General features: G+C 38.7%; 1 long non-coding RNA gene across 1 annotated transcript; it reads left to right on the top strand.

Moving 5' to 3' along the window:
• The first annotated feature begins 7684 nt into the window (after positions 1-7684).
• LOC117830375 lies at positions 7685-9428 on the top strand. The gene is made up of 2 exons (XR_004634771.1): positions 7685-8038; positions 9272-9428. It is a non-coding gene; the product is annotated as an uncharacterized LOC117830375 (long non-coding RNA).
• The last annotated feature ends 431 nt before the right edge of the window (positions 9429-9859 follow it).

Genomic DNA, 9859 nt, shown 5'->3' with positions numbered 1-9859 from the left:
ATGATACCCGTTATTCTATGTATGACGGAGTGTTAGGGTTACCTAACTGGGGGGAAAAAATTATTGCAAGATGAAAGTCGTAAAATTAAGACAATAAGGGCCCGATCTACTAAAGGTTTGCGTGTATAAAAAACATGTGCAAACTTGATAGCGCGCGCAAAGCTGACCTACTAACCGGGAGCACTGAGGATTGCGTCTGTCAAATGAGCAAAATAGCACTCGCAAATCATTTAGCGTGTTTGCCTTCATGAATATGCAGAATACATGTAGATCATCAGAACGCGCAAAATACTGGGAGGAGGAGATGCAAATGTAATCATTTAGCACACGCAATGTGATTTCGTGCTTGCAGCAGTGTGTTGGGGTGAATTGACTCAAACATGTTCCCAGTTCCATTTAAGCTGGTGAATCTTTGGGACAGTTGCTGGATGATGATATCAGACATTAAAAACGTTCACCCGAAAGTTGCTCCCTGGGACAGTGAGGCGACTGTCTTCATCCAAGTGACGCCTTACTTTTCTAGAGCAGGAGTGGCAGACTAAGCCTCATCAAATCGCTCTCTAAACTCCATCAAAACACTGATTGTGTTTTGGAGTAGAGTAGATGCGTTTATTTCATCGGGAGATCTTCTGTTTTTTCTCACATCATTCACCTTTTCACAGATGGCCTCCCAAATCGTGTTTCTAACGCTGAGATGTCTCTGCTGGAGTTCACCGATGTGTTTATTTCCCTCCTCCACAAAGACCTCCAACTCCATGTCTTCAAACTTCATTTATCGCTTAAGACCACTCTGCTCTCTCAAACTCTCCATGGTGACAGCCGATAGCACACGCAAAATCCTCGTAAAATAGGGTGATCCGCACCACTTTTGCACTCGTTATCATTTGCGCACGCAGTCTTAGTAGATCACCCGCAACACGCCCAGAAATAACACGTGCAAAATTATTATTTGCACACGCAAGTTAGCGCTCATTATTTGGGATCTTAGTAGATCAGGCCCTATATGTTTAAACTTCTGAGTAAAAAAGTCAACTGTGTATAACTTAGTCTACATTTAGCCTGTATTTTATTTTAAGGTGAAGATCAGAAGAGCAGCTTCCTGCACTAAAATAAGGATCCTGGAGCATCTTGTGAAGTTGATCTGAATATAACAAGTGAATGCCCGATCTTTCAGCACATCAGCACCAAGATGTCATGATCATCAGGATTTATCGCTTGTGTAAAAAACAGAGTCTGTTCTGAAGAAGGCTTGGCTGATAGACAGCCTGTGAATGCCTCTGTAACCTCTGTTTATCCTAACCTGTTATCTTCACCAGATGATCCACCTTCATTAGCTTACATAGATTAACCATGGCATGTAATCACCACTTATTTCATTATATTACAACTCTATTCTGGTAGATCTATGGCTTAATTCTCCTAACTTTAGGCCCTTTATTTTGTGAATTGATAACATGTTTTGTGTATTCTTACTGTGGCCGTACTCTGTCGTAGCTGTGTGCTGTAAAAACAGTTAAAAGGACTGGACTGACCTTTTATACTTATACATATCTGTTTTATCAGACCTCTCCTCAGCCTGTCTCACAGCTGCAGTGAGCCATAAGGACCTCTGAAAGGTTCTTCAGTTCAGGCTCATGAACTGAAGTAAAGTAGTTGGTACGCCTTGGTGTTCTTATGTCATGAGAGACTCTCTGGTATATTGACAGGGACTGATCAGGGACAATATCCATATAAATATTAGAAAATGACTTATTTCCAGCAGACTTCGGAGGAGTCAGTGCTTCATTTAGAAGTAAATAAGACTCCAAATCTAGATATTTATTCTTGTAAGGGGTGATTTTCGTCTGAAAAGCGATTTTTTGGTCTTCCTGGCTGATGGTGCTGCTTTCCTAAAGATGGCGACGCCAACAAAGAAGTCATGTGACTGAAACCCTTGAATATGGGCATGTTGAGGAACATCCTGATGGCCTTTTGATGCATTTACTTCCTTCAATAAACTCCATGGAAATTCAGCTGAAGTGTGCCAAAAACCAGAAGAATATAATCTGGAAAAGAGCTGAACAAACTATTTCTAAATGGATGTACCAAACTTAAGACTTTAGGGTGGGGGATGAGCAGACTGTCTGAGGGCTGAGATGATTTCAGATTCTCTTATTATCACAGAGAGGAGTCACGAACTTATTGCTCTAGAGCAGGGGTTCCCAAACTTTTCAGCCTGTGACCCTCGAAGTAGCGGTGCCAGAGACTGGCGGCCCCCACTGTCCCTCAAGGTCATTAAATGTCCCTCAGTGACGTTGGAATACACTATTGGGCCAACCCAAAAAACTGACAAAAATCTAAAGAAATACAAAGAATAGCCTAAGATACATAGATTAGCTGGTCAGAAGATAATATGTGCACATCTTGCAGGGTCCTCTGCTGCTGTTAATGTATCTGCTGCCACTCATACCGTTGTTAAATAGGGGAGTCACCTAAGGGGTCTTGTGGCAACTATATCCTCTTTAATAAATCGATGGAGTATCCGTGACGTCACCAATCTGTTTCTGAAGCGCTGTTGGAAATGCTGAACACAACCTAACTTCTGTCGAGGTAAAGAGGTGGGCTTTGAGCCTCCTATAGCCAACAGTGTTCCTGCCTGTCAGTCCAGTCAGCTGTGCCTCTCATAATGGAAAACTCAATATCCTCTAAACTGCTGAGTTATGAAAAAATCACTCCCCGTACAGTGTGTGCCGATCAAGACGTTAGCTATTCAGACCTAAACTGTTATCTGATCCTTTTGAATAGTTGTGTATATGGTTTCTGGTCCTTCTGCAGCCAGCCTCAAGTGGACGCTTGATGAACTGCAGTTTTTAACACTTCCACATGGGCTTCTATTCTAGCGGCTGGAGGATGCCGCTTGGTGGCATCAAAGAAAGTGAGAAACAGCCAAAACGTTTTCTTTTTTATTCTTATAGTTTTGTGTAAAACATGCAATTTTACATAACTACTTTTAAACCCCCCAGTGTTTCTAGAACATTGCTCTCAGACACAGTGGTCTACATACTTACATATACACACTATCACTTATTTTAGCTTCTGCCCCGAAACAAGATCCCCCCTTACAGTATTTAAGAGTGGACATAATACATTTAATGAAGTCAGACGAGGTTGTATATAGAGTCAGAAATTGAATGTGGATGGAACATTTTAATCAGTCCCTCTGAGATTTCACTACTTTCTGTGTTTTTGTGGAATAAAATGCCTGAATTTGCATTTTTTATAAACTTCTAATGCAAATTGTAAAGTTTTGAGTGTTTTTGCCTTTTTAACACAGGACACATGCAAAATGAGCACCCAGGGAAACCACTCATTTGGGGGACCTATTGGCTCAAGATGCAAAATAAACTGCAGATTGTGGTGTGCATTTCAGGGCTATGCATATGCACTGAGACTATGTATAAGTTCTTTATGGGTTCTACTTCTTGTTATTTCAGGTGCTGTGCTGTTATGAAACTGTTGATACGTGAGAGTGGGATTACTATCTCAGCATACAAACTCTGTTTGAGATCTGAGCACTCACATTTGAAGCGGAGCCTCTGGCTGCTGAAAAGTAAAGACAAAGCCTCCAGTCTCAGGAAGCAGCTAAATGAACAGTCTACAGTTTCCAACATGGCTACATGGAGTAATTATAACAAGAAGACAGAGTATTGGAATTTATTATCAAGGATTTACTGAGTTGAGTCTCCAAACAGACTCTGTAGTTTCAGGTCAGATTAGGAAGCTCCACAAAGAGATGTAATCACACCAGAGTCTTGTTAGAATGAAGCAGCTGTCTGTTTAAACAAGCAGCTCTCAGAAATATCAAAGACACTTAAACCATACAAACCATCTTAAATACATTACCCTCAGGGCACTATGTGAGAGCCTCGTGTCCTCTCACAGGCCGTACATTAGGCTCACTTAGGAGGGGAAGTTGTGAAAATCTGGATCATCTTCTGGTGTATATTTATAATACTACTACTACTACTACTACTAATAATAATAATAATAATGAAAATAATAATAACTATGATCGTAATAGTTATAAAAACAATGAAAATAATAATAATGATAATAAAAACAATATTAATAATAAAACTAATTATAATAATAATAATAATAATAGTTACAATAATAATAATTATAACAATAACAATGATAATAATAAATACCAAAAATATAAATATAATAATAACACCAATAACAATTATAATAAAATTAAAAATAGTACCGATTTATGGATAGTATAATAATAATAATAATAATAATAATAATAATAATAATAATAATAATAATAATAATAATAATAAAAATTGAATCATCGACCACAGCTCAGACAGAAAAGTGAAGTCAAACTTTAGCTGACATTTTCTCATGAGCTGCACAAACCTTTCTGGAGTGTGTGTGTGTGTGCGTGTGTGTGTGCATGTGTGTGTGTCTGTTGTATCTTGTAGGTCTGAATGGCCTCTGACCATATGAGAGCACACTCAGGATTTATGACCTTTACGGTTGCTGCGTGTGGAGATAAAGCCAACAAAAGGGTAGAATGGAGAGGCGGGCACGGATCAGGATGTCATATTGGATATTTCTCCTTTAGACTGGTGAGAAGCTGCAGACACAACCCTGACCTGTGGAAATAAACCACTTCTCCTTGTAAGTATGAAAGCTAAATCGTTGTTCTTTGATGTCAACATTTGAAACTAACACATAACTTGCACATTCACAACTTTGCAGACAGAACCATCCACATGTATGAATGTTTGAAGGTGTAGATGTGAGAGAGTGAGCTTAGATGGGAATATAAATGTAGATAAGCTCCACATAATCATGCCTCTGTCCTGGTCACTATGCAGAGTAGCTGGGGTTGTGTTCCTGTCATCAACACCCACTCCAGGAAGACTAAATTAGCTCCTGAGTCCGACATGCATCATAGGGTCACACTCCTACATGCCACACACATGCAGTGTGGGCATGCATATTTATGGTCTGTCGATCAGCAGGTGTGTTTCCCTGTGTGCGTGTTTGCATCAAGGTGAAGGCCCTGATACATAAATGTAACAGAGTATACTCTTAGGCTTGAATTTGATACTTGTAAACAAAAGGGATCATGACACTGACGTCATCAGGCTTCTGTAAAACACACAGGGCAGAGAAGGACTTCTACTCACCTTTAGTGCACTCAAGGAAAAGTTGACATTTTGGGAACAAACTTTGACTCTTTAATTTTAAAACACTGAATTTAAAGCACAGAATCACACCTATGATTAATATTAAAGGGAAAATAGGCAATGTGTTTAGCCTTTCCAGGATTAAGTAGAGTCATATATTTAACATAAGATATTATTGATTGACTAAACTTTAATCAAATTAATATTTAGAATATGAGTTAAACATGTACTACATAATATCTGTTGAATTAAAAAAATCCTATGCCTGTGATTATTTTTTCAGGGGTGCAGGACATGACTGACTTGACTGACAGGCAGGCACCCTGTAGCTGTTAGCGGGGAGGCTCAAAGCCGGCCTCTTTACCTCACACTAGGACTGTTTCCGAAATCGCCTACTATAGCAGTACGTACTGATATCTCCAAAATTCAGTATGTAGTAAGTATTATGTGAACAAGAGCAAAATCTGCAGTATGCCAAAACTCCCCGGATGTCTACTGATTCGGGAAAATATCTCAGTATGCATCAGACCAGTCTGCCTCGCGTACTGTTTCCCATAATGCACAGCGCTCGTTCTGCTTTTTCTTTTTCCTCATTTTTTGACGGGAGGAAATCCGTTTTTGGGTGCTGTGAAAGTTATCAAATTACATATAAACCACTTCCTAACTTTTTAAATCATAAATGGATGCTAAATAAGCATTTTATTTATCGGCTTTGCCGTTGTTTACTTCTGCTTTCCGAAACTGGAAATCCAGCGAAGTCTGGCTCAGCATGCTGCATGACAGATCGAACAGAACAGTCATACTACATACTAAATTCAAACGCAGTATGTAGTAGGCAATACCTACTGCCTACTACATTAGTAAGTAGTATGTAGCAGGCCGTTTCGGAAACAGCCTAGGTTTGATTTCCAATATGGCATCCGCCGACATTCAGCTTCAAAACAGCACTTCAGAAAAAGATGGGTGACATCACTCATACTACATCCATTAATTATGCATAAACACCGCGCATTCACGTTCTAGCATCAGGCTGAATCATAGACTGTATAAATAATATCTGTTTCTGAAGCGTTGTTTTAAAGCTAATTGTCGTCGGGAGCCATATTGCTGCTGCTTTGAGCCTCCTAGCCAACAGCTACAGTGTTCCCGCCTGTCAATCAAGTCAGCTGTGCCTCTCATAATGGAAGACTTGTAATCTCAATATCTTCAAAATTGCTGTGTTATGAAAAACTTCTTCCCCCGTACAGTGTGTGCCGATCAAGAAATGATCTATCCAGACTACACTCGTTTCTTGAACCAGGCTGTAAACATGTTTATTTCTGCTGTAAAGATCGTCTTCTTTGAATGGGTGTGTACGTTGTTTCCGGTATTTCCGGAGCCAGCCTCAAGCGGATCCTCGATGAACTGCAGTTTTTAACACTTCCTCATTGGACTCATATTTTTGGACCGGAGGTTGCAGCTCAGGCTGAATTCACAAACACAACATACCAGCTTCCATTGCCAGACATTTCAAAATAAAGATCTAATGTATCAGCAAACATTACATCTCCGGTCCTATGGAAATGACTCGAGCATACGCAGGACTAAACAAACAACTAAACCGCGGCCTAATGTTTCCCCAAATCCACCAAACATTGTTTTCTTGGTTCTGAAACACTGAATTTCATGCACATCAAGGCATCAAGCATTACAGTAATCAGAAATTGCTCAGATATGTTGCTTATTCACTCAAGATCATGTCAAAGTCTGTGTTTTATAAACATCTTTTTTTATTTTCATAATGATATTTTTTATTTCTAACAGTCAAGTCAAATCATTTGTGCTGTTTTTTTTTTTGGTTTTTTTTTACATTTTATTGAAATGAAGAAAATGGAGATACAAGAAAATAAATAATGTAAATTATAATGGAATTTATCATATAAAAGTAAATAAATAAATATAATATAAGTAAATAAAAAATATAAATTCTAAAATAATAATAATAATAATAATAATCTTAAATAAAGGGGATAAGAGCAAAATACTGTGCAGTCTAACCTCATACTGCAGATTAAAGAAGAAAATAAACAACAACAACAAAAACAAGAATAAAGGAAAAGAACAGAAACACACACATAATCCCCCCCCAACCTTTGATTATTTTCACATATATTACAATATATATACAGTGAAATATGAAATGATTGTCTATGGTGCGAAATAACATCATATTCAAGTTCAGAATTTAGAAAGGAAAAATTTCAAACATATTTTGAGACAATATTGAAACATACAGTACATTGGAGCTGTATACTAAAAAGGAAAACATGAGGAGTTACTGAAACATGCATCAGCAAAAACTGGAGCTGAACTTGAAAATCATGTTTTGTTAAAAATATGAAGAGAAAGAAAAAAAATGTCACTGTCTCAATTCCTGTCTGGCTAAAATTAAAAACCATGTCCTGAAAGAAGAGGAGGAAGTTCAAACGCAAAATCTGTCTGAACAGAAATTCCCCACAGTTTCACTCTTAAGGAGGAAATTTCATCAGGAGGTCACTGTCTTTTTAAAAGTAAGTACATTTTAAAACTTCACAGATGATGTCAGCAGATACAGCAGACATCTCTGGACATGTGCAGGAGATCTTGATCACAGAGACACTCAGCTTTCTGTTATTACAAACATTTATATTCTTTGATTTTAAACCCTGATGACCTCAACCTTTCCTGCATAACCTGAACCCTGACCTCTGCCAGTACATCTCATTCCCAGGCTGATTGCGTCGTTTCCCTGCGTGAGTCCCGGTTATTTTGTTCCTGCGGGTCAGGTGATGGGGCAGCTGGATTGTTGGCTGTTTCCTCTCATCATGTGATAGGTTAGTGGTGTCATGGGTGCTGTTTCCAAGGTGCAGACAAGCTTAGTGACGTTAGCAAGGCAGTGGACCTAACCGAGGCTATTAATAGGTGAAGGCTAAAAGTGAATGAGTGTGCGTGTGTGGAGACAGAGATGTCCATTTGTGTTTGCCTGCAGTGAAAATAGAAGCCTTTTAAAAGCAGAGTGGTGATAAGTAGATAAGAAAAACAACTAAAGAAAAGAAAGAAGTGATAGAAATGCCCAAATGGAGGATGGAAAATGAATAAAAGCTGAGACATGAGATGATAATTTAACTTTAAATAATCATAATTAATGTATTCTTTAGACACATGAATGCCAACCTCCTGTCATTTGAAAGAAATCCCACATTAAGATTCTTAACAATGATCGTTTCTCTTCTTCAGAGGAGGATGAGAGCTTCTGCGTGTTGTTTGCATTGAGGGTTAAAAAAAAAGTAGCTTAACCACCGTGACGTCACCTGAGTGTGAGGACGGCTGTTCTGAAACCTTGAGAATGTTGTTCTGGTTATTTCCCTCTGAGACAGAAACGTCAACATTTTAATGACATTTCAGGCTGAAGAGGAGCGGGGGTCAGCAAAGGCCAAGTTGGCAAAGTTTTACCAAACTCAAAGGCTTATATATTAGCTAGCTGCTAAGAGCGTTAAGGAGCTTAGTTAAGAAGCCAGGTTGGTGCAGACACTGACACCTGCAAATCCATGCTAGCATATCATGGTAAATCAAATGCATGTGGCTTTTTTGCCTTGAACACAGATTCTTTTTGATGGCACCAACCAGCTGTCTACACGGTAAAAGCCTCTGGAAAAGTAGCCATGTAAGCTGGCCAAGATCCATGCATTGAATTCAGTTCAACTAGCATACTGAGAAGCAACCAAATTCAGATCAAAAGTGACCCCACCAAACATGTCTACAAAACAAGTGCCCTCATTTCTTGGATCATTAAAACCCTCAGAGGAGTGGCCTGTTCGTCTGGTGGGTCTCAGTTTCCCTGTAACTTGTAAAACCGTCATACAATACATTTTTTAACATCCAGGTTATTTGCAGAATTTAAATGAAGTTAGTGTAACGAAAACTTCAGGAACAGGACCACGCCTCCAGAATCCAATCTAATCACCTGCAGCTCATTATCTCTTTCACCTGTGCACTTATCAGCACTGTGTATTTAAAGCTGCCCAACTCATTCTACTTCTCTCTCCGTCTCCTCTCCCTTAATACAGGAACGATTGGGGTTACTGAACCAGAGGCGTGTCGAGACGTGTCCCTACCCTGAGTCTCGACACACCTCTGGTCCTGACTATTCAGATACCTCGATCCCTACTCATCCCTCCTTACTTCAACTCTTTAACTTACTTATATAAAATGATTAAAACTGTACTCTTGTGTAGTTTCATTATTTGATGTTCAATGATATGGTTTTATTTACCCACTACAGCAGGTCTTGTTACAAATATGATTATAACGAACAAGGGTGTGGTCATGTTAGTGAAATCGTTATTTTTAATCAGTCAATAAATTCCTTTATTATGCATTTCAAAACAGTTTTCAAGTCCATGTTAAAAATACAAAGCAGTTCTTTCGAGTGTCTTGTTTAATCTAATTTAGATTTTCATTCAAATACAAGCTGCACAGCTACATCAGTGTGGTGCATAGACTGAATATTTAAATTGGGTCCACAGACTGAGGCAAAACATTTAGAGTCCCCCTACTGATTGGCTGCAGTACATGTCATAAACCCTGTCATTTAAAAAAATTCAACACATAAATATCTATTTTTTTCAAACATGGTCCCTGTCATTATAGTTTGT

The sequence above is a fragment of the Notolabrus celidotus genome, chromosome 18, assembly GCF_009762535.1.
Source record: "Notolabrus celidotus isolate fNotCel1 chromosome 18, fNotCel1.pri, whole genome shotgun sequence".
Taxonomy (NCBI): Eukaryota; Metazoa; Chordata; class Actinopteri; order Labriformes; family Labridae; genus Notolabrus; species Notolabrus celidotus.
Note: the sequence above shows the minus strand (reverse complement) of the source record. Positions and strands in the feature narration are given on the sequence as shown.